The sequence below is a fragment of the Ranitomeya imitator genome, chromosome 1, assembly GCF_032444005.1.
Source record: "Ranitomeya imitator isolate aRanImi1 chromosome 1, aRanImi1.pri, whole genome shotgun sequence".
In the NCBI taxonomy this organism is placed as follows: domain Eukaryota; kingdom Metazoa; phylum Chordata; class Amphibia; order Anura; family Dendrobatidae; genus Ranitomeya; species Ranitomeya imitator.
The window spans coordinates 258,843,680-258,867,113 of record NC_091282.1 but is presented as its reverse complement, the minus strand read 5'-3'; the positions used below and the strand labels follow the sequence as shown (position 1 = coordinate 258,867,113).

Here is a 23,434-nt window from a genome sequence, read left to right as displayed (position 1 = left end):
CCGCATACACAAGCGTTTTTTGACGCATGCATTGTCCTAAAATGTTATTATTTTTGACACAATTGAAATTAAAAAACGCCCAAAAAAGTGTCTAGACACTATAAAGAGAAAGACCACCAATGGAATTTGTGTATATATACCCTTGCAGAGATGACTTCCTGCCATTTTGCTTGTGTTTCCAGCATCAAGATGGAGCATCCCATGGAGAGTATCTACATGAATATGGAACGTAGCCTTAATGGTGCAGAGCTTCCTGAAGAACTACCCAAATATGTCTGATTTGCTCCTGAAAGTGTATGCAGTATGTGTGTGCGCTTTTGCCGTTCTCACCCTGCTGCTTCTCGACTATCTGCACTGCAGTGTCACTTCTACCTTCCAGTTCACAGCCTCATATGTGACTTACCAACAAGGTGGAACTCCACCTTGCATATGCTAGAGAGACTGTGCGAGCAGCAGTAGGCAATAGTGGAGTTTCAGCAGCATGCACGCACCAATTGCCCAGTGGAACACCACTTTTTTAAAATAAATTTATCTTTATTACATTTTTAAAAGGGAATACAAACACAAATGCAAACACCGGGTACTAGTGGTGCCACAAGTAGTAGGTCAAACAAGACCACATAACCATAACAATAAACAGTATTTCCAAAACAACTGAAAACAAATGAAAGAAGTAAACGCAATCCAAGGTAGAGTCGGTGGTAGTACATTGGTTCACAAAATTAAAGTGCTTACTGCAATAAGAAAATCCTAAAGCAACAGATCACAGCAAATTGCATTATATAATATTGCTTCCTAAAATGCCAGAGGTGCTGCATATGGAGTGCCCCACTAGGACCCTGGGGTACTTGGGCCAGGTCCGGTGGTCGTTAAAGGGGTGGTCACGGCAGCAGTGTCCCGGTCCGTGGCTCTGAGCTTCCAAGTAAAAGGGAAGGTCTTTAAAGGGGTTATTTGAGTGTTCGTGACGCCACCTGTGGTACTCGGTCAGGGACCACGGACGCTGCTTAAAGGGGTCCACTAGAAATTATAGTACTGCAGCAGGGATGATATGGCTTCCCCCAGGTGAAGCTGAATCCCCAGGGCTCCCGGTGTAATAGGTAAAGATTGGTGTGGAGCCAGAAAGAATCAGAGGACACAAGGTTGCAGTCTCTTTACCTTTGACTGGTGGTTTTCGGCCACAGTCCAGGGTACCGGTAACAGGTGATGGTGAGGTCCGGTCGACCTGGAAGCGATTATGGATCCCCGTTTCAGGTGAGGTTGGAAGCCTTCCTTCTTGCACTGTAAGGCGAGTCCCTTGCTCCCTATGGCTCCACACAAGGTCTTCTCTCTCTCTGTCATAAGACAGTAACCGCATGGCAGGCAATGCAAGCCTTTTTACAGGTGTCTCTAATTATGACTCCGGGCTCTATATGTTGCTGTGCCTTCAGGTGTGGGTGCGGACAGACGACCTGAAATCTTTTACTCTCCAGTTTCTGCTGTGGGGCATACAGTCTCACACAGCCTCAGACTCCCGGTGTCCGGTTCCTGCGCTTCACCGTGGAGTGAGCTCAGTCGCAGCTCCCCTCCAGCTCTTTACTTCTTCTATGCTTCTTCTCCTCTCGCACGTCCAACAGACACAACTCTGTCTGACTCTTCCATTCTGGTCAGGAGCTGCAGCACCACGTGCCTGCATGGTCCAGCTCTCCTGCTCTCTCCACTCTCCTCCACTGTCTGCTACCGACTACTCTAACTCCTCCTCCAAGCCAGAACATATTGTATATCTAGGGTAGCTCCCCTGAAACCAGGTTCAGAGCTCCCCCTTCTGGCCTGGAACATGTTGCATGTATGTGCTAAGAAGGAACATAAACCAGCTCACCCGTGATTCAGCAACCAAACCTCGGGAGCACGGACCCGCTGTGTCCAGGCGTGCAAGATCCAGAAAAAGAAAGAAATGTCCAGCTTCACCGAGTCCGTAAAAAAGCTTTTTCCTTATTAACAAACTTTGAACATGGAGGATACAGACTTCAGCACAACCATACGGGTAAGAATCTCAACGCGTTTCTGGAGACTAGGCTCCCTTAATCATGACCATGACCATGACCAAGTTTGTTAATAAGGAAAAAGCTTTTTTACGGACTCGGTGAAGCTGGACATTTCTTTCTTTTTCTGCATGTATGTGCTACCTGTTAAAGGAGTCCTCCTCACTTCCAGGCATGGCATCACCCTCCCCGAAAGGAAGGCAACACCACTGTAACAACCAACTTCCTGGGGTGTTACACATATATAAAGTTGAAAGGAAGAAAGTACATCACCTGAAACTATGGAGTAAATAGAAGGACACGAAAAGCAGGACTAATGCAGCCGCACATCCCCAATCCCTACGCCGTTTTGCTTTACGCTTCTTCTGGGGGTGTGAAAGTGTATTTGCTTATGGTGTTTAAAGTGTCTAGCACTTTCCCTTTTTTTGGACATTTATTTGAATCATTAGTAATGAAAAGGTGTCAACCTAGCCCAAAACCCTAATTACTAAGCAGATAAGTAAACACAAACACACACACACAAACACATTGTCACCAGCCTATGTAGGAGCGTTAACAGAACGAATGTACATAGGCTATAAAAAGACAGCAACTGTTAATTTTAATGAAAAAAAGTGAAAAAAAAAGGTGCGTGGGCTCCTGCGTAATTTTAATAACCAGCACAGGGAAAGCCTATGGCTGAGGTTAATATTCTGGGAACGAGAAAATAGCCACAAAGGTTCACAGGCTATTGATATCAGCTCACAGCTGTTTGCTTAGCCTTTACTGGCTAGGTTACTGGGGGACCCCAGAAAACAATTGACAAAGGGTCCCCCTATAAAATCTAACCAGAAAAGACTAGGCAGACAGCTCTAGGCTGATACTAATATCCTAGGAAGGGGCCATGGATATTGGCCCCTCCCAGATTAAAAACATCAGCTGTCAGCCACCCCAGAAAAGGTGCATCTATAAGATGCGTCAACTTTGGCGCTTAGCCTTGCTCTTCATATTTGTGGGGTTGATATGGGTTCATATTTGTGGGGTTGATGTCACTTTTGTATTTTCAGGTGACATCAAGTCCACAGGTTAGTAACGGAGAGGTGTCTATAAGCAACCCTTGCATACTTACATCTTTACCCTCAATGCTTTACCTGCGTACATATTGATACCTTTTGGACTATGTATATCCTTCTAATAACATTTTTCAATGCTTCCCTGGTGTACACAGTATATTGAATTACAACATACAGCTTTTTGATCACCTTCTAATATAGTGAAATATATGACTATATCTTTTTAATATGTTGTATCCAGTCTGATACACACTGGCTATTTGAGCTTTTGAATCACTTTACTTTTTACTCTTTTTTGGTGATTAACTTGATTGATAACTGTTTTATTACTTCTGTGTCTATGTGCTGTGGATACTATAAGTTTTAAATGTAATTTTAACTTGATATACTTATTTTTTTGTGTGCAGGCATCTCCGTAGTTGTGCCACCATGTCACCATGTATCCTAATAGAGGTGTTTTATCACTATTTTCTGTCTAACGTGTTGTGACCTATATTCGGTTTTTCCTTCATTGGTTCTTGGGAACAAAGATATGTAGCGACTTACATGTCCTGGCGTTTAGTATTGCCAAGAAAGAGGGGGAAAGTCTAGGTGTAAGGATGTCACATAAGATGCCCCTATAAGTAGGGTTGAGCGACTTTTAGTTTTTTAGGGTCGAGTCGGGTTTCGCGAAACCCGACTATCTCAAAAGTCGAGTCAAGTGGAATCGGCCGATTATCGCGAAAAGTCGGGGATCGACCGAAACACGAAACCCAATGCAAGTCAATGGGGGAGCATAGTCAGCAGTGAGTGGAGGCCAGGAAAACATGTACAGTGCCCATTTTAAAGGGACACTGTCACCTGAATTTGGAGGGAACAATCTTCAGCCAGGGAGGCGGGGTTTTGGGGTTTTTGATTCACCCTTTCCTTACCCGCTGGCTGCATGATGGCTGCAATATTGGATTGAAGTTAATTCTCTGTCCTCCATAGTACACGCCTGCGCAAGGCAAGATTGCACTGTGCAGGCATGTACTACGGAGGACAAAGAATTAACTTCTATCCAATATTGCAGCCAGCATGCAGCCAGCGGGTAAGGAAAGAGTGAATCAAACCCCCCAAAACCCCGCCTCCCTGGCTGAAGATTGTTCCCTCCAAATTCAGGTGACAGTGTCCCTTTAATGGGAAAAACATACATTCTTGTTACTGAAGCTTGTCAATCTTAATTTACCTTATAATAATAGTAAGGCATTGGAAATTGGGGGTCATTTGGCTAAAGTTGTGGGGGATAGGGCTGGTTCAAGTATTTAGTGGGCCCAGGAAATCTGGACCACGTCACGGCAGTGGAGCAGGGAGAGGTAAGTATTTCAACTTTGCAAGTGCTGTGATCCTGAGCAAGCAGGGGGGGCCCACTCGTTGGCATTGGCACTGGCACAGGGCCCCTCAAAGTACGGCGGTGTGTTTGCACGGCGGGGGCGCCTCCCACCGGCAGCGACACTTTTGCGTACTATGAGGGGCCCTGTGCCAGTGACGTCGCCAATGAGTATTCCTCCCCCCACCTGATGAAGGAACCTGCACTTTCATCTGCACCTTCCTCTTTGTCCCCGTGTAAGGTGTTATGGTATGCGGGAAGGGGAACCTGACTTTCAGCAGGGTCACAATCTTGCTGTGTAGCGTGCACGGGGAATGTTGTGTTATGGGTCAATGTACCAGCAGACTCATCTATCACTGGCTGGGCAATGGGCTGGATGAGGAGGAAACACAGATATAGGCCCAAAGAATAAAGTGGGCTAAATGCAGTTCAAAATTGGTAACAGGAATAACCAGGGGGCATTGCTTTGTTCAGTGGAGTACAACTGTAATGAGAGGCTGACACAGAGAGTAGGCCCAAATCAGTAAGTAGGCTAAATGCAGTTCAAAATTGGTAACAGAAATAAACAGGCGGCACTGGTTTGTTCAGTGGAGGAGAACATCAAGGAGCGGCAGACACCGATAGTAGGCCCCAACCCAACTTATAGGCCAAATGCAGTCTAACATTAACAACTACTTAATGAGAGCCTGAAAATGGAATTTCAGGACAGGAAACCAGGAGAACAGCAAGGAGCGGCAGACACTGTTAGTAGGCCCCAACCCAACTAGTAGGCCAAATGCAGTTGTTCCATTTAACAACTATTTAACAAGAGCCTGTCTCAAATTTGTCTCAAATTTTCTGTAAATGAAAAAATACGCGAGTTTCACAAGTCACCGTCCAGTATCTGCTAGCTGCTGGCTGCTCAGGAAAGGCAACCAGGAGAACACCTTGGAGCGGCAGACAATGTTAGTAGGCCCCAACCAAACTAGTAGCCCCACTGCAGCTTTAAAATTCCGATAGGCTGAAAACCTGATAATTGCAGGTCATTTTGTTAAAGAGGACAGCTGTATTGAGTGGCGCAGCCAGACACTGCAAGTAGGCCTTACACCACAAAGTTGGCTCGACGCAGGTTTAAAAAAGGTTACATGGATACACGGTCTTCATTGGTGTGCTCAGTGGAGGACAATTGGAAGGAGGGACCGCAGAAAGACTTAGTAGGCCTAAAATAACAAAATAGGCTCTATGCAGCTTCGATTATGTGGCAACCTGGAGAACACCTTGGAGTGGGGGACACCGTCTCTACAAGCCAGACCCAACTTGTAGGCCTAATGCAGTGTTGTTTCAACAACTACTTAACAAGAGCATGAAGATTGAAGCTATGGAGAGGCAACCTGGAGAACACCTTGCAATGGGAGACACCGTCTCTACAACCCAGACCCAAACTTGTAGGCCTAATGCAGTGTTGTTTCAACAACTACTTAACAAGAGCATGAAGATTAAAGCTATGGAGAGTGTTATGAACAGGTAATTCAGAACCACAATGGACATTGAAGTTCAGAGCACACATGTGACCTGACAATTACCAAAAACAAAGGACGAGCTCTGAGACGTGGAAACTCTGCTGACCGCAATCCCTAATCCTAACACACCACACTAGAGGTAGCCGTGGATTGCGCCTAACGCTTCCTATGCAACTCGGCACAGCCTGAGAAACTAACTAGCCCTGAAGATAGAAAAATAAGCCTACCTTGCCTCAGAGAAATTCCCCAAAGGAAAAGGCAGCCCCCTACATATAATGACTGTGAGTAAGATGAAAATACAAACACAGAGATGAAATAGATTTAGCAAAGTGAGGCCCGACTTACTGAATAGACCGAGGATAGGAAAGATAGCTTTGCGGTCAACACAAAAACCTACAAACAACCACGCAGAGTGGCAAAAAGACCCTCTGCACCGACTAACGGTACGGAGGTGCTCCCTCTGCGTCTCAGAGCTTCCAGCAAGCAAGAAAAACCAATAAAGCAAGCTGGACAGAAAAAATAGCAAGCAAAAAATAACACAAGCAAAACTTAGCTTATGCAGGATAGACAGGCCACAGGAATGATCCAGGAGGAAGCAAGACCAATACTAGAACATTGACTGGAGGCCAGGATCAAAGCACCAGGTGGAGTTAAATAGAGCAGCACCTAACGACTTAACCTCATCACCTGAGGAAGGAAACTCAGAAGCCGCAGTACCACTCTCATCCACCAAAGGAAACTCATAGACAGAACCAGCCGAAGTACCACTCTCGACCACAGGAGGGAGCTTGGCCACAGAATTCACAACAGGAGAGGCAACCTGGAGAACACCTTGAAGCGGCAGACATCGTCTCTACAACCCAGACCCAACTTGTAGGCCTAATGCAGTGTTGTTTCAACAACTACTTAACAATAGCTTCAAGATAGAAGCGAAGGAGAGGCAACAGAGAGAACACCTTGGAGTGGAAGACTCAGTATGTAGACCACAACGAAACTTGTGGCCCCAATGCAGTTTTATAATTCTGACAAGCTGAAAATCCGCCATTTTTTTTTTAGAGGAGGACAGCTGTATTAAGTGGCGCAGACAGACACTGCTAGTAGGCCTTACACCACAAAGTAGGCTCACTGCAGGATGACAAAAAGTTACATGGGTACACGGTCGGCATTGGTGTGCTCAGCGGAGGACAAATGGAAGGAGAGCCGCAGACAGACTTAGTAGGCCTAAAATAAAAAAAATTAGCCTCAAAGCAGTTTCAATTATCTTGCAGGGGTACACAAGCAGCATTGGTGTGTTCAGCGGAGGACAATTGGAAGGAGGGACCGCAGACAGACTTAGTAGGCCTAAAATAAAAAAAATTAGGCTCAAGGCAGTTTCAATTATCTTGCAGGGGTACACAGGCAGCATTGTTGTGTTCAGCGGAGTACAATTGGAAGGAGGGACCGCAGACAGACTTAGTAGGCCTAAAATAAAAAAAATTAGGCTCAAGGCAGTTTCAATTATCTTGCAGAGGTACACAGGCAGCATTGGTGTGGTCAGCGGAGGACGATTGGAAGGAGTGTCTGACACAGTTAGTACTCCCCAAAAATAAATAGATGTTAATGTCTCGTGTTATGATAAGGTAATTCAGTACCACAATGGACATAGAGGTCAGAGCACATACAGTGACCTGACAATAACCCAAAAACATAGAACGAGCTCTGAGACGTGGGAACTCTGCTGACCGCAATCCCTAATCCTCTCCAACCACACTAGAGGCAGCCGTTGATTGCGCCTAACGCTCCCTATGCAACTCGGCACAGCCTGAGAAACTAGCTAGCCTGAAGATAGAAAATAAGCCTACCTTGCCTCAGAGAAATACCCCAAAGGAAAAGGCAGCCCCCACATGTAATGACTGTGAGTTAAGATGAAAAGACAAAGAGATGAAATAGATTTAGCAAAGTGAGGCCCGACTTTCTGAACAGAGCGAGGATAGGAAAGGTAACTTTGCGGTCAACACAAAACCCTACAAAAACCACGCAAAGGGGGCAAAAAGACCCTCCGTACCGAACTAACGGCACGGAGGTACACCCTCTGCGTCCCAGAGCTTCCAGCAAGCAGAAAAAAACAAATAGACAAGCTGGACAGAAAAAAACAGCAAACAAAATAGCAAAGCGGAACTTAGCTATGCAGAGCAGCAGGCCACAGGAACGATCCAGGAGGAAACAGGTCCAATACTAGAACATTTACTGGAGGCCAGGATCAAGGCACTAGGTGGAGTTAAATAGAGCAGCACCTAACGACTTCACCACATCACCTGAGGAAGGAAACTCAGAAGCCGCAGTACCACTTTCCTCCACCAACGGAAGCTCACAGAGAGAATCAGCCGAAGTACCACTTGTGACCACAGGAGGGAGCTCTGCCACAGAATTCACAACAGTACCCCCCCTTGAGGAGGGGTCACCGAACCCTCACCAGAGCCCCCAGGACGACCAGGATGAGCCACATGAAAGGCACGAACAAGATCAGGGGCATGGACATCAGAGGCAAAGACCCAGGAATTATCTTCCTGAGCATAACCCTTCCACTTAACCAGATACTGGAGTTTCCGTCTTGAAACACGAGAATCCAAAATCTTCTCCACAATATACTCCAACTCCCCCTCCACCAAAACCGGGGCAGGAGGATCAACAGATGGAACCATAGGTGCCACGTATCTCCGCAACAATGACCTATGGAATACGTTATGTATGGAAAAAGAATCTGGAAGGGTCAGACGAAAAGACACAGGATTAAGAACCTCAGAAATCCTATACGGACCAATGAAACAAGGTTTAAACTTAGGAGAGGAAACCTTCATAGGAATATGACGAGAAGATAACCAAACCAAATCCCCAACACGAAGTCGGGGACCCACACAGCGTCTGCGATTAGCGAAACGTTGAGCCTTCTCCTGGGACAAGGTCAAATTGTCCACTACATGAGTCCAAATCTGCTGCAACCTGTCCACCACAGTATCCACACCAGGACAGTCCGAAGACTCAACCTGCCCTGAAGAGAAACGAGGATGGAACCCAGAGTTGCAGAAAAACGGCGAAACCAAGGTAGCTGAGCTGGCCCGATTATTAAGGGCGAACTCAGCCAAAGGCAAAAAGGACACCCAGTCATCCTGATCAGCAGAAACAAAGCATCTCAGATATGTTTCCAAGGTCTGATTGGTTCGTTCGGTCTGGCCATTAGTCTGAGGATGGAAAGCCGAGGAAAAAGACAAGTCAATGCCCATCCTACCACAAAAGGCTCGCCAAAACCTCGAAACAAACTGGGAACCTCTGTCAGAAACGATATTCTCTGGAATGCCATGTAAACGAACCACATGCTGGAAGAACAATGGCACCAAATCAGAGGAGGAAGGTAATTTAGACAAGGGTACCAAATGGACCATCTTAGAGAAGCGATCACAGACCACCCAAATGACTGACATCTTTTGATAGACGGGAAGATCTGAAATAAAATCCATAGAGATTTGTGTCCAAGGCCTCTTCGGGACCGGCAAGGGCAAAAGCAACCCACTGGCACGAAAACAGCAGGGCTTCGCCCGAGCACAAATCCCACAGGACTGCACAAAAGAACGCACATCCCGCGACAGAGATGGCCACCAAAAGGATCTAGCCACTAACTCTCTGGTACCAAAGATTCCAGGATGACCAGCCAACACCGAACAATGAACCTCAGAGATAACTTTATTCGTCCACCTATCAGGGACAAACAGCTTCTCCGCTGGGCAACGATCAGGTTTATTAGCCTGAAATTTTTGCAGCACCCGCCGCAAATCAGGGGAGATGGCAGACAAAATTACTCCCTCTTTGAGGATACCCGCCGGCTCAGATAAACCCGGAGAGTCGGGCACAAAACTCCTAGACAGAGCATCCGCCTTCACATTTTTAGAGCCCGGAAGGTACGAAATCACAAAGTCAAAACGGGCAAAAAACAGCGACCAACGAGCCTGTCTAGGATTTAACCGCTTGGCAGACTCGAGATAAGTCAAGTTCTTATGATCAGTCAAGACCACCACGCGATGCTTAGCTCCTTCAAGCCAATGACGCCACTCCTCGAATGCCCACTCCATGGCCAGCAATTCTCGATTGCCCACATCATAATTTCGCTCAGCAGGCGAAAACTTCCTGGAAAAGAAGGCGCATGGTTTCATCACCGAGCAATCAGAACTTCTCTGCGACAAAACAGCCCCTGCTCCAATCTCAGAAGCATCAACCTCGACCTGGAATGGAAGCGAAACATCTGGTTGACACAACACAGGGGCAGAATAAAAACGACGCTTCAACTCTTGAAAAGCTTCCACAGCAGCAGAAGACCAATTGACCATATCAGCACCCTCCTTGGTCAAATCGGTCAATGGTTTAGCAATACTAGAAAAATTGCAGATGAAGCGACGATAAAAATTAGCAAAGCCCAGGAACTTTTGCAGACTTTTCAGAGATGTCGGCTGAGTCCAATCATGGATGGCTTGGACCTTAACAGGGTCCATCTCGATAGTAGAAGGGGAAAAGATGAACCCCAAAAATGAAACCTTCTGAACACCAAAGAGACACTTTGATCCCTTCACAAACAAAGAATTAGCACGCAGGACCTGAAACACCGTTCTGACCTACTTCACATGAGACTCCCAATCATCCGAGAAGATCAAAATGTCATCCAAGTACACAATCAGGAATTTATCCAGGTACTCTCGGAAGATGTCATGCATAAAGGACTGAAACATTGATGGAGCATTGGCAAGTCCGAATGGCATTACTAGATACTCAAAATGGCCCTCGGCGTATTAAATGCAGTTTTCCATTCATCGCCTCGCTTAATACGCACAAGATTATACGCACCACGAAGATCTATCTTGGTGAACCAACTAGCCCCCTTAATCCGAGCAAACAAATCAGATAACAACGGCAAGGGGTACTGAAATTTAACCGTGATCTTATTTAGAAGGCAGTAATCTATACAAGGTCTCAGCGAACCATCCTTCTTGGCTACAAAAAAGAACCCTGCTCCCAATGGCGACGATGACGGGCGAATATGCCCCTTCTCCAAGGACTCCTTCACATAACTCCGCATAGCGGCGTGCTCAGGCACAGACAAATTAAACAGTCGACCTTTTGGGAATTTACTACCAGGAATCAAATCGATAGCACAATCACAATCCCTATGCGGAGGTAGGGTATCGGACTTGGGCTCATCAAATACATCCCGGTAATCAGACAAGAACTCTGGAACCTCAGAAGGGGTGGATGAGGAAATAGTCGGAAATGGGACATCACCATGTACCCCCTGACAACCCCAGCTGGACACAGACATGGATTTCCAATCTAATACTAGATTATGGACTTGTAGCCATGGCAACCCCAACACGACCACATCATGCAGATTATGCAACACCAGAGAGCGAATAACCTCCTGATGTGCAGGAGCCATGCACATGGTCAGCTGGGTCCAGTACTGAGGCTTATTCTTGGCCAAAGGCGTAGCATCAATTCCTCTCAATGGAATAGGACACTGCAAGGGCTCCAAGAAAAACCCACAACGCCTAGCATACTCCAAGTCCATCAAATTCAGGGCAGCGCCTGAATCCACAAATGCCATGACAGAATACGATGACAAAGAGCAGATCAAGGTAACGGACAGAAGAAATTTTGACTGTACCGTACCAATGGTGGCAGACCTAGCGAACCGCTTAGTGCGCTTAGGACAATCAGAGATAGCATGAGTGGAATCACCACAGTAGAAACACAGCCCATTCAGACGTCTGTGTTCTTGCCGTTCAACTCTGGTCAAAGTCCTATCGCACTGCATAGGCTCAGGTTTAAGCTCAGGTAATACCGCCAAATGGTGCACAGATTTACGCTCACGCAAGCGTCGACCGATCTGAATGGCCAAAGACATAGACTCATTCAGACCAGCAGGCATAGGAAATCCCACCATGACATCCTTAAGGGCTTCAGAGAGACCCTTTCTGAAAATAGCTACGAGCGCACCTTCATTCCATTGAGTGAGTACGGACCACTTTCTAAATTTCTGACAATATACCTCTATCTCATCCTGACCCTGACACAGAGCCAGCAAATTTTTCTCTGCCTGATCCACTGAATTAGGTTCATCGTACAGCAATCCGAGAGCCAGGAAAAACGCATCGATATTACTTAATGCAGGATCTCCTGACACAAGAGAAAATGCCCAGTCCTGAGGGTCGCCACGTAAAAAAGAAATAATGATCCTAACTTGTTGAACTGGGTCACCAGAGGAGCGAGGTTTCAAAGCTAGAAATAGTTTTCAATTATTTTTGAAACTCAGAAATTTAGTTCTATCTCCAAAAAACAAATCAGGAATAGGAATTCTCGGTTCTAACATAGAAATCTGAACCACAAAGTCTTGAATATTTTGTACTCTTGCCGTGAGCTGATCCACACATGAAGACAGACCTTTAATGTCCATCGCTACACCTGTGTCCTGAACCACCCAAATGTCTAGGGGAAAAAAAAGGCAAAACACAGTGCAGAGAAAAAAAAATGGTCTCAGAACTTCTTTTTTCCCTCTATTGAGAATCATTAGTACTTTGGGCCTGCAGTACTGTTATGATAAGGTAATTCAGTACCACAATGGACATAGAGGTCAGAGCACATACAGTGACCTGACAATAACCCAAAAACATAGAACGAGCTCTGAGACGTGGGAACTCTGCTGACCGCAATCCCTAATCCTCTCCAACCACACTAGAGGCAGCCGTGGATTGCGCCTAACGCTCCCTATGCAACTCGGCACAGCCTGAGAAACTAGCTAGCCTGAAGATAGAAAATAAGCCTACCTTGCCTCAGAGAAATACCCCAAAGGAAAAGGCAGCCCCCACATGTAATGACTGTGAGTTAAGATGAAAAGACAAACGTAGAGATGAAATAGATTTAGCAAAGTGAGGCCCGACTTTCTGAACAGAGCGAGGATAGGAAAGGTAACTTTGCGGTCAACACAAAACCCTACAAAAACCACGCAAAGGGGGCAAAAAGACCCTCCGTACCGAACTAACGGCACGGAGGTACACCCTCTGCGTCCCAGAGCTTCCAGCAAGCAGAAAAAAACAAATAGACAAGCTGGACAGAAAAAAACAGCAAACAAAATAGCAAAGCGGAACTTAGCTATGCAGAGCAGCAGGCCACAGGAACGATCCAGGAGGAAACAGGTCCAATACTAGAACATTGACTGGAGGCCAGGATCAAGGCACTAGGTGGAGTTAAATAGAGCAGCACCTAACGACTTCACCACATCACCTGAGGAAGGAAACTCAGAAGCCGCAGTACCACTTTCCTCCACCAACGGAAGCTCACAGAGAGAATCAGCCGAAGTACCACTTGTGACCACAGGAGGGAGCTCTGCCACAGAATTCACAACAGTCTCGCAAAATAACAAAACCAAAAAACAAAAGGGTGGCATACTTAGGTACAGGGGTGGGCTCCTCTGCTGAGTTTCAAACATAGTAATTTGGCGCTAAGTATTTACTGGTGTCAATATAGGACACTGACCCTGACTATTTTAACTGGCATCATACATGTCAACAAATTGGTATTGTCAGTGCCAGGCATTGAAGGATGTCAGCGCATAGACTAAACATTGGTGGACCTGTGAGAGATAATTTTGCAAGTGGTAGAGCACTGTTTGAGCTGGGGGGGAACTCTCTTGTGGCCGGCGGTACAGACCCAGGGCCCCTCATGTTACAACGGTGTGTCTGACGTTGGGTGCGCACCACCACCGCCAGAGACACTTTATTGTACTATGAGGGACCCAGTGGCAGTGCCATTGACCAAAAGCGGGCACACCCACCTCTTCAGACAAACGGCACTCTCACGTGTGCTTGCGCCAAGTGGTGCGACCATGGCCCCTTGGGGGAAGTTAGCCCATTTAGGGAGGTGTAAACATGTTGTATGCTGGACAAACAGCTGCTGCAAATTAAGAGATTGGAACAGTCAGTAAGACGAGTCCACAAGCAAGACCTTTTTATAGGAAAGCTAGGTGTCAGCCGGGAAAGGTGGGGCAAAATAATTCGAAATCCATGAGTGGTTCATTTTAATGAAGGTTAGATCATCAACATTTTGGGTAGCCAGACGAGTCCTTTTTTCGGTCAATATTGAACCAGCAGCACTGAATACTCTTTCTGATAGCACACTAGCTGCTGGGCAAGCAAACTCCTGCAATGCATATTCTGCCAATTCAGGCCAGATGTCTATTTTGGATGCCCAGTAATCAAATGGGAATGACGGTTGAGGGAGAACATCGATAAGGGATGAAAAATAGTTAGTAACCATACTGGACAAATGTTGTCTCCTGTCACTTTGAATTGATGCTGCAGTACCTGTCCTGTCTGCGGTCATTGCGAAATCACTCCACAACCTGGTCAGTAAACCCCTCTGTCCAACGCCACTTCTGATTTGTGCAACTCTAACACTTCTGCCCTGTTGCGCCCTGCAGCTCGTGTGAGAACCATCACCGGCGCTGTGTGCTGGGAATGCCTGAATCAAATGGTCTACAAGAGTTGCTTGTTTGGTTGCTAATATTTGTTCGAGGTTCTCATGTGGCATGATATTTTGCAATTTGCCTTTATAGCGAGGATCAAGGAGGCAGGCCAACCAGTAATCGTCATCGGTCATCATTTTAATAATGCGTGGGTCCCTTTTGAGGATACGTAAGGCATAATCCGCCATGTGGGCCAAAGTTCCAGTTGGCAAATCTGCGGTTGTGCTGGGTTGAGGGGCAGTTTCAGGCAAATCTACGTCACTTGTCTCCCTAAAAAAACCTGAACCCGGCCTTGCAACGCCACCAGTTGCTATTGGCCCCGGAGAAGCTTCCTCATACAAAAAATACTCATCCCCATCATCCCCCTCATCCTCCTCCTCTTCGCCCGCTACCTCGTCCTGTAGACTGCCCTGACCAGACAATGGCTGACTGTCATCAAGAAGAAAAAACTGGCATGTGCTACAAACTGATAAAGAACTTATATCTATCTATAAAAATGCTCCAAAATTTGCATATAAACGTGCCCATAATTTATCTGATTTGCTGGTGCATAATAGAATGATATCACCAAAAAGTACTTGGCTAACTGGTAATACACCTTCTGGTAACCACAAATGCGGCAATTGTAGGTTTTGTCATCTCCACATAACAAAAAATCCTTTACAAATAGGCTCCATCACTCATATGGTAAAAGACTTTATTTTCTGTAAAAGTAAATTTGTTGTATATGTTTTGTTCTGTCCCTGCCGATATTTTTATATCGGAAAAATAATAAGACCGTTAATTATGAGATTCAAGGAGCATTACAATTCGATTACAACAGGTAAAGGCTGCCTAAGACTCATTCAGCATATGAGAGAAAAACACGCAGCTAATCCAGACCTTCTTAATTTTGCAGGTGTAGAAATAGTTAAATTTCCTCCGCAGGGAGGTGATCAGAATAAACTCTTATTACAAAAAGAAGCCAAATAGATCCTAAATGCAAACGCACAGGGACCTATCGGATTAAATGATAGGCTCGACATGTCTGTATTTTTATAGAATATTGGAGGTCATAGCGCTGCTATAATTGAGGTTCTTGTCAGATAATATTGCAAGTATAATGATATTTACTGCTTTATACTTATATTGACTACAAATGTAGAATCCTTTGGAAGTGTATGTTCTGTATGTAGATTATTTCACAATATGTCACGTTATCACGCATTTTTTGCATTGTTTAAAGTTGTTAGTTTCACATTTCTAAGAACGCTTACACATCAGAGATCCTTTATAAGGAAATGACGTGTTGTAATCTACCATCTGGACCCGTCGAAGCACCTAGCGTGCGAAACGGCCGTCGTCCAAGCTCCAATACCGCACCCTCCTGCTTACCTGATGTCCTGACGGATGTATGTATTAACTCATTTTCTCGATTAAAGCTCACGTTTTCACTGCTATATTGGGGTGAGTGCCGCATATTTTCTTTCTATTGCTCATATTGACTGTCATCAAGGCTTCCCTCTTCCTCCGCTGCAGACGCCTGCTCCTTTATGTGCGTCAAACTTTGCATCAGCAGACGCATTAGGGGGATGCTCATGCTTATTATGGCGTTTTCTGCACTAACCAGCCGTGTGCATTCCTCAAAACACTGAAGGACTTGACACAGGTCTTGTACCTTCGATCACTGCACACCTGACAACTCCATGTCTGCCATCCAACTGCCTGCTCGTGTATGTGTATCCTCCCACAAATACATAACAGCACGCCTCTGTTCGCACAGTCTCTGAAGCATGTGCAGTGTGGAGTTCCACCTTGTTGCAACGTCGATGATTAGGCGATGCTGGGGAAGGTTCAAAGACCGCTGATGGTTCTGCATACGGCTGGAGTGCACGGGCGAACGGCGGATATGCGAGCAAAGTCTGCGCACTTGGAGGAGCAGGTCGGGTAACCCCGGATAACTTTTCAGGAAGCACTGCACCACCAGGTTTAAGGTGTGAGCCAGGCAAGGAATGTGTTTCAGTTGTGAAAGGGCTATGGCAGCCATAAAATTCCTTCCGTTATCACTCACTACCTTGCCTGCCTCAAGATGTACAGTGCCCAGCCATAACTGAGTTTCTTTCTGCAAGAACTCGGACAGAACTTCCGCGGAGTGTCTGTTGTCGCCCAAACACTTCATTGCCAATACAGCCTGCTGACGCTTGCCACTAGGTGTCCCATAATGGGACACCTCGTGTGCAACAGTGGCAGCTGCGGATGGAGTGCTCGTGCGACTGCGGTCTGTGGACGAGCTCTTGCTTCTGCAGGAGGACGAGGAGGAGGAGGAGGAGGAGGGGGGGCGAACGCCTACAGCCAACTGTTTCCTAGACCGTGGGCTAGGCAGAACTGTCCCAATATTGCTGTCCCCTGTGGACCCTGCATCCACCACATTAACCCAGTGAGCCGAGATGGACACGTAACGTCCCTGGCCATGCCTACTGGTCCATGCATCTGTTGTCAGGTGCACCTTTGTACTCACAGATTGCCTGAGTGCATGGACGATGCGGTCTTTTACATGCTGGTGGAGGGCTGGGATGGCTTTTCTCAAAAAGAAGTGTCGACTGGGTAGCTTGTAGCGTGGTTCTGCGTAGTCCATCAGGGCTTTGAAAGCTTTGCTTTCAACTAACCGGTAGGGCATCATCTCTAATGAGAATAGTCTAGCAATGTGGGCGTTCAAACCCTGTGTACGCGGATGCGAGGATGAGTACTTCCTTTTCCTAATGAGAGTCTCATGTAGGGTGAGCTGGACTGGAGAGCTGCAGATCGTGGAACTAGCGGGGGTGCCGATGGACATGGCAGACTGAGAGAGGGTTGGAGATGGTATTCTTGCTGGTGCCCTACATGCAGTGTTTCCTACAACGAAACTGGTGATTCCCTGACTGCTTTGGCCTGGCGACGAAATCTGCACATTTGCTGCAGGTGGTGCGGGAAATGGTGGGCTTACAGTGAAGGAAGGGTTGTAGCGTTGCTGACTAGCTTCATTGGCCGAGGGTGCTACAACCTTAAGGGACGTTTGGTAGTGAGTCCAGGCTTGCAAATGCATGGTGGTTAAATGTCTACGCATGCAACTTGTATTTAGACTTTTAAGATTCTGACCTCTGCTTAAGGTAGTTGAACATTTTTGACAGATGACTTTGCGCTGATCATTTGGATGTTGTTTAAAAAAATGCCAGACTGCACTCTTTCTACTATCGGATACCTTTTCAGGCATTGCAGACTGAGCTTCTTTAACCGGATGTCCACGCTGTCCTACAACTGGTTTTGCCACGCGTTTTTGGCCAGATACGGGCCTGGCAGATGGAACCTGTTGCGATGTTGATGCCTTCTGCGGCTCCTCCTCCTCCGCTTCAGAGCTACTGCCGCCTGCACCCTGTTCCCCCAATGGCTGCCAATCGGGGTAAACAACTGGGTCATCTATGACCTCCTCTTCTATCTCGTGTGCAACTTCGTCTGTGTCACCGTGTAAGCCGGTTGTATAGCGTTCGTGACGGGGCACCATAGTCTCATCAGGGTCTGATTCTGGATCAGTACACTGCGAGGGCAATGTTGTGGTCTGAGTCAAAGGAACAGCATAGTAATCTGGCTGTGGCTGTGCATCTGTGCACTCCATGTCCGATTCAACTTGTAATGGGCATGGCCTGTTAACTGTTTCCCTTTCTAACCCAGGAACGGTATGTGTAAAGAGCTCCATGGAGTAACCCGTTGTGTCGCCTGACGCATCCTTCTCTGTTTCATTTCAAGTTAAGTAAATAAGGCAGCACACTGCAGCGCTAAAACATGTAAACTTGAAAACACAAAATTTGAACTGCATTACTGCACTAGAAATATGAAAAATGAGAGCTTTTATCGCATAAAAATGGCCAATTTTATGTGTACCTGGTAGCCCCTTTACGGCATCTCTCTTATACCAGGTCCTAATCTTGCCTTACCTTGCTGAGAATAAACGTCTCCATCTGAATGGGTACATGTGAAACCTCTTCTTAGACTAAAATTCTCTCTCTCTGTGGAGGGGTATTGGACCTGCTGTAATTAAAACACCTGAAACTAGGAGGCGGAGTGCACGATCAGAAGGCTAAAGAATACATTTCAAAAACCTGACCGGCACATCCAAACATAGACTAAGTGTGAACAGGTGCTGAACCTAGAGTCGCCAACTCGTATATAGTTAAGTAAATAAGGCAGGACACTGCAGCGCTAAAACATGTAAACTTGAAAACACGAAATTTGAACTGCACTACTGTACTAGAAATATGAAAAATGAGAGCTTTTAGCGCATAAAAATGGCCAATTTTATGTGTACCTGGCAGCCCTTTTACGGCATCTCTCTTATACCAGGTCCTAAACTTGCCTTACCTCGCTGTTATGACCTGGTGGTAAGGACAATAATGGACCTGGTGGTTAACAGCACACGGAATGACCTGATAGTTACTAATAATATAGGACGAGCTCTGAGACGTGGGAACTCTGCTGACCGCAATCCCTAATCCTATCACACACACTAGAAATAGCCGTGGATTGCTCCTAACGCTCCCTATGCAACTCGACACTGCCTAAGAAACTAGCTAGCCCTAGAGATAGAAAAATAAAGCCTACCTTGCCTCAGAGAAATTCCCCAAAGGAAAAGGCAGCCCCCCACATATAATGACTGTGAGTAAAGATGAAAATTACAAACACAGAGATGAAATAGATTTAGCAAAGTGAGGCCCGACTTACTGAACAGACAGAAGATAGGAAAGGTAACTTTGCGGTCAGCACAAAAAACTACAAAAAGACCACGCAGAGGGCGCAAAAAGACCCTCCGCACCGACTCACGGTGCAGAGGCGCTCCCTCTGCGTCCCAGAGCTTCCAGCAAGCAAGACAAAAATCAAAATAGCCAGCTGGACAGAAAAATAGCAAACCAGAGAAAAACAAGCAGGAACTTAGCTTCTGCTGGGAAGAAAGGTCACAAGAATGATCCAGGAGAGAACTAGACCAATACTGGAGCATTGACATGTGGCATGGAGCAATGATCTAAGTGGAGTTAAATAGAGCAGCCAGCTAACGAATTAACCTCATCACCTGTGGAAGGAAACTCAGAAGCCGCAGCTCCACTCACAACCACCAGAGGAGCCCATGGACAGAACCAGCCGAAGTACCATTCATGACCACAGGAGGGAGCTTGACAACAGAATTCACAACAGTACCCCCCTTGAGGAGGGGTCACCGAACCCTCACCAGAGCCCCCCGGCCGACCAGGACGAGCCAAATGAAAGGCACGAACCAGATCGGCAGCATGAACATCGGAGGCAAAGACCCTGGAATTATCTTCCTGACCATAACCCTTCCACTTGACCAGGTACTGGAGTTTCCGTCTCGAAATACGAGAATCCAAAATCTTCTCCACCACATACTCCAACGCCCCCTCAACCAACACCGGGGCAGGAGGATCAACGGATGGAACCACAGGCGCCACGTATCTCCGCAACAATGACCTATGGAATACATTATGGATGGAAAAAGAAGCTGGAAGGGTCAAACGAAACGACACAGGATTGAGAACCTCAGAAATCTTATACGGACCAATGAAACAAGGCTTAAACTTAGGAGAGGAAACCTTCATAGGAACATAATGAGACGACAACCAAACCAAATCCCCAACACGAAGTCGGGGACCCACACAGCGCCGGCGGTTAGCGAAACGTTGAGCCTTCTCCTGGGACAATGTCAAATTGTCCACCACATGAGTCCAAATCTGCTGCAACCTATCCACCACAGTATCTACACCAGGACAGTCCAAAGACTAAACCTGCCCTGAAGAGAAACGAGGATGGAAACCAGAATTGCAGAAAAACGGCGAAACCAAAGTAGCCGAGCTGGCCCGATTATTAAGGGCGAACTCAGCCAAAGGCAAAAAGGACACCCAATCATCCTGATCAGCAGAAACAAAGCATCTCAAATATGTTTCCAAAGTCTGATTGGTTCGTTCGGTTTGGCCATTTGTCTGAGGATGAAAAGCCGAGGGAAAAGACAAATCAATGCCCATCCTAGCACAAAAGGCTCGCCAAAACCTCGAAACAAACTGGGAACCTCTGTCCGAAATGATGTTCTCCGGAATGCCATGTAAACGAACCACATGCTGGAAAAACAATGGCACCAAATCAGAGGAGGAAGGCAATTTAGACAAGGGTTCCAAATGGACCATCTTAGAGAAGCGATCACAAACCTCCCAAATGACCGACATCTTTTGAGAGACAGGGAGATCCGAAATAAAATCCATAGAGATATGCGTCCAGGGCCTCTTCGGGACCGGCAAGGGCAAAAGCAACCCACTGGCATGAGAACAGCAGGGCTTAGCCCGAGCACAAGTCCCACAGGACTGCACAAAAGAACGCACATCCTGCGACAAAGACGGCCACCAAAAGGATCTAGCCACCAAATCTCTGGTACCAAAGATTCCAGGATGACCAGCCAACACCGAACAATGAACCTCAGAGATAACTCTACTAGTCCATTTATCAGGGACAAACAGTTTCTCCGCTGGGCAACGGTCAGGTCTATCAGCCTGAAATTTTTGCAGCACCCGCCGCAAATCAGGGGAGATGGCAGACAAAATTACCCCCTCTTTGAGAATACCCGCCGGCTCAGGAACACCCGGAGAGTCGGGCACAAAACTCCTTGACAGGGCATCAGCCTTCACATTCTTAGAGCCTGGAAGGTACGAAACCACAAAATCAAAACAGGAGAAAAATAGCGACCAACGAGCCTGTCTAGGATTCAACCGTTTGGCAGACTCGAGATAAGTCAAATTCTTGTGATCCGTCAAGACCACCACGCGATGCTTGGCTCCTTCAAGCCAATGACGCCACTCCTCGAATGCCCACTTCATGGCCAACAACTCTCAATTGCCAACATCATAATTGCGCTCAGCAGGCGAAAACTTTCTAGAAAAGAAGGCACATGGTTTCATCACCGAGCCATCAGAACTTCTTTGCGACAAAACAGCCCCTGCTCCAATCTCAGAAGCATCAACCTCGACCTGAAACGGAAGCGAAACATCTGGCTGGCACAACACAGGGGCAGAAGAAAAACGACGCTTCAACTCCTGAAAAGCTTCCACAGCCGCAGAAGACCAATTGACAACATCAGCACCCTTCTTGGTCAAATCAGTCAACGGTTTAGCAACACTAGAAAAATTACTGATGAAGCGACGATAAAAATTAGCAAAGCCCAGGAACTTTTGCAGACTCTTCACAGATGTCGGCTGAGTCCAATCATAAATGGCCTGGACTTTAACAGGGTCCATCTCGATAGTAGAAGGGGAAAAAATGAAACCCAAAAATGAAACCTTCTGAACTCCAAAGAGACACTTTGACCCCTTCACAAACAAATAATTCGCACAAAGGACCTGGAACACCATTCTGACCTGCTTCACGTGAGACTCCCAATCATCCGAGAAGACCAAAATATCATCCAAATATACAATCAGGAATTTATCCAGGTACTCTCGGAAGATGTCATGCATAAAGGACTGAAATACTGATGGAGCATTGGAAAGCCCGAATGGCATAACCAGGTACTCAAAATGGCCCTCGGGCGTATTAAATGCTGTTTTCCATTCATCGCCCTGTTTAATACGTACAATATTATACGCCCCTCGAAGATCTATCTTGGTGAACCAACTAGCCCCCTTAATCCGAACAAATAAATCCGACAGCAGCGGCAAAGGGTACTGAAATTTGACTGTGATCTTATTAAGAAGGCGGTAATCAATACAAGGTCTCAAAGAACCATCCTTCTTGGCCACAAAAAAGAACCCCGCTCCCAATGGTGACGACGACGGGCGAATATGACCCTTCTCCAAGGATTCCTTTACATAACTCCGCATAGCGGCGTGCTCTGGCACAGATAAATTGAACAGTCGGCCCTTAGGAAACTTACTACCAGGAATCAAATTGATAGCACAATCACAATCCCTATGAGGAGGTAGGGCACTGGATTTGGGCTCATCAAATACATCCCGGTAATCCGACAAAAACTCCGGGACTTCAGAAGGGGTGGAAGACGAAATAGATAAAAATGGAACATCACCATGTACCCCCTGACAACCCCAGCTGGACACAGACATAGATTTCCAATCCAATACTGGATTATGGACCTGTAGCCATGGCAACCCCAAAACGACCACATCATGCAGATTATGCAACACCAAAAAGCGAATATCCTCCTGATGTGCAGGAGCCATGCACATGGTCAGTTGGGTCCAGTACTGAGGCTTATTCTTGGCCAAAGGCGTAGCATCAATTCCTCTCAATGGAATAGGATACTGCAAGGGCTCCAAGAAAAAACCACAGCGCCTAGCAAACTCCAAGTCCATCAAATTCAGGGCAGCGCCTGAATCCACAAATGCCATAACAGAATAGGATGACAAAGAGCAAATCAGAGTAACGGACAAAAGAAATTTCAACTGTACCGTACCAATAGTAGCAGACCGAGCGAAACGCTTAGTGCGCTTAGGACAATCGGAAATAGCATGAGTGGAATCACCACAGTAAAAACACAGCCCATTCCGACGTCTGTGTTCTTGCCGTTCAGCTCTGGTCAAAGTCCTATCACATTGCATAGGCTCAGGTCTATGCTCAGATAATACCGCCAAATGGTGCACAGCTTTACGCTCACACAAGCGTCGATCGATCTGAATGGCCAAAGACATAGACTCATTCAGACCAGCAGGCATGGGAAATCCCACCATGACATCCTTAAGGGCTTCAGAGAGACCCTTTCTGAAAATTGCTGCCAGGGCACATACATTCCACTGAGTGAGTACAGACCACTTCCTAAACTTCTGACAATATATTTCTACCTCATCCTGACCCTGACACAGAGCCAGCAAGATTTTCTCTGCCTGATCCACTGAATTAGGTTCATCATAAAGCAATCCGAGCGCCAGAAAAAACGCATCAACATCACGCAATGCCGG

The 23,434-nt window shown here is 46.5% G+C and overlaps 1 long non-coding RNA gene across 1 annotated transcript in view; it reads left to right on the top strand.

The window, feature by feature from the left end:
* Window positions 1-23,434, top strand: part of LOC138657723 (uncharacterized) — a 314,892-nt gene that overhangs the window by 180,754 nt on the left and 110,704 nt on the right. The gene's annotated exons all lie outside the window — the stretch shown is intronic.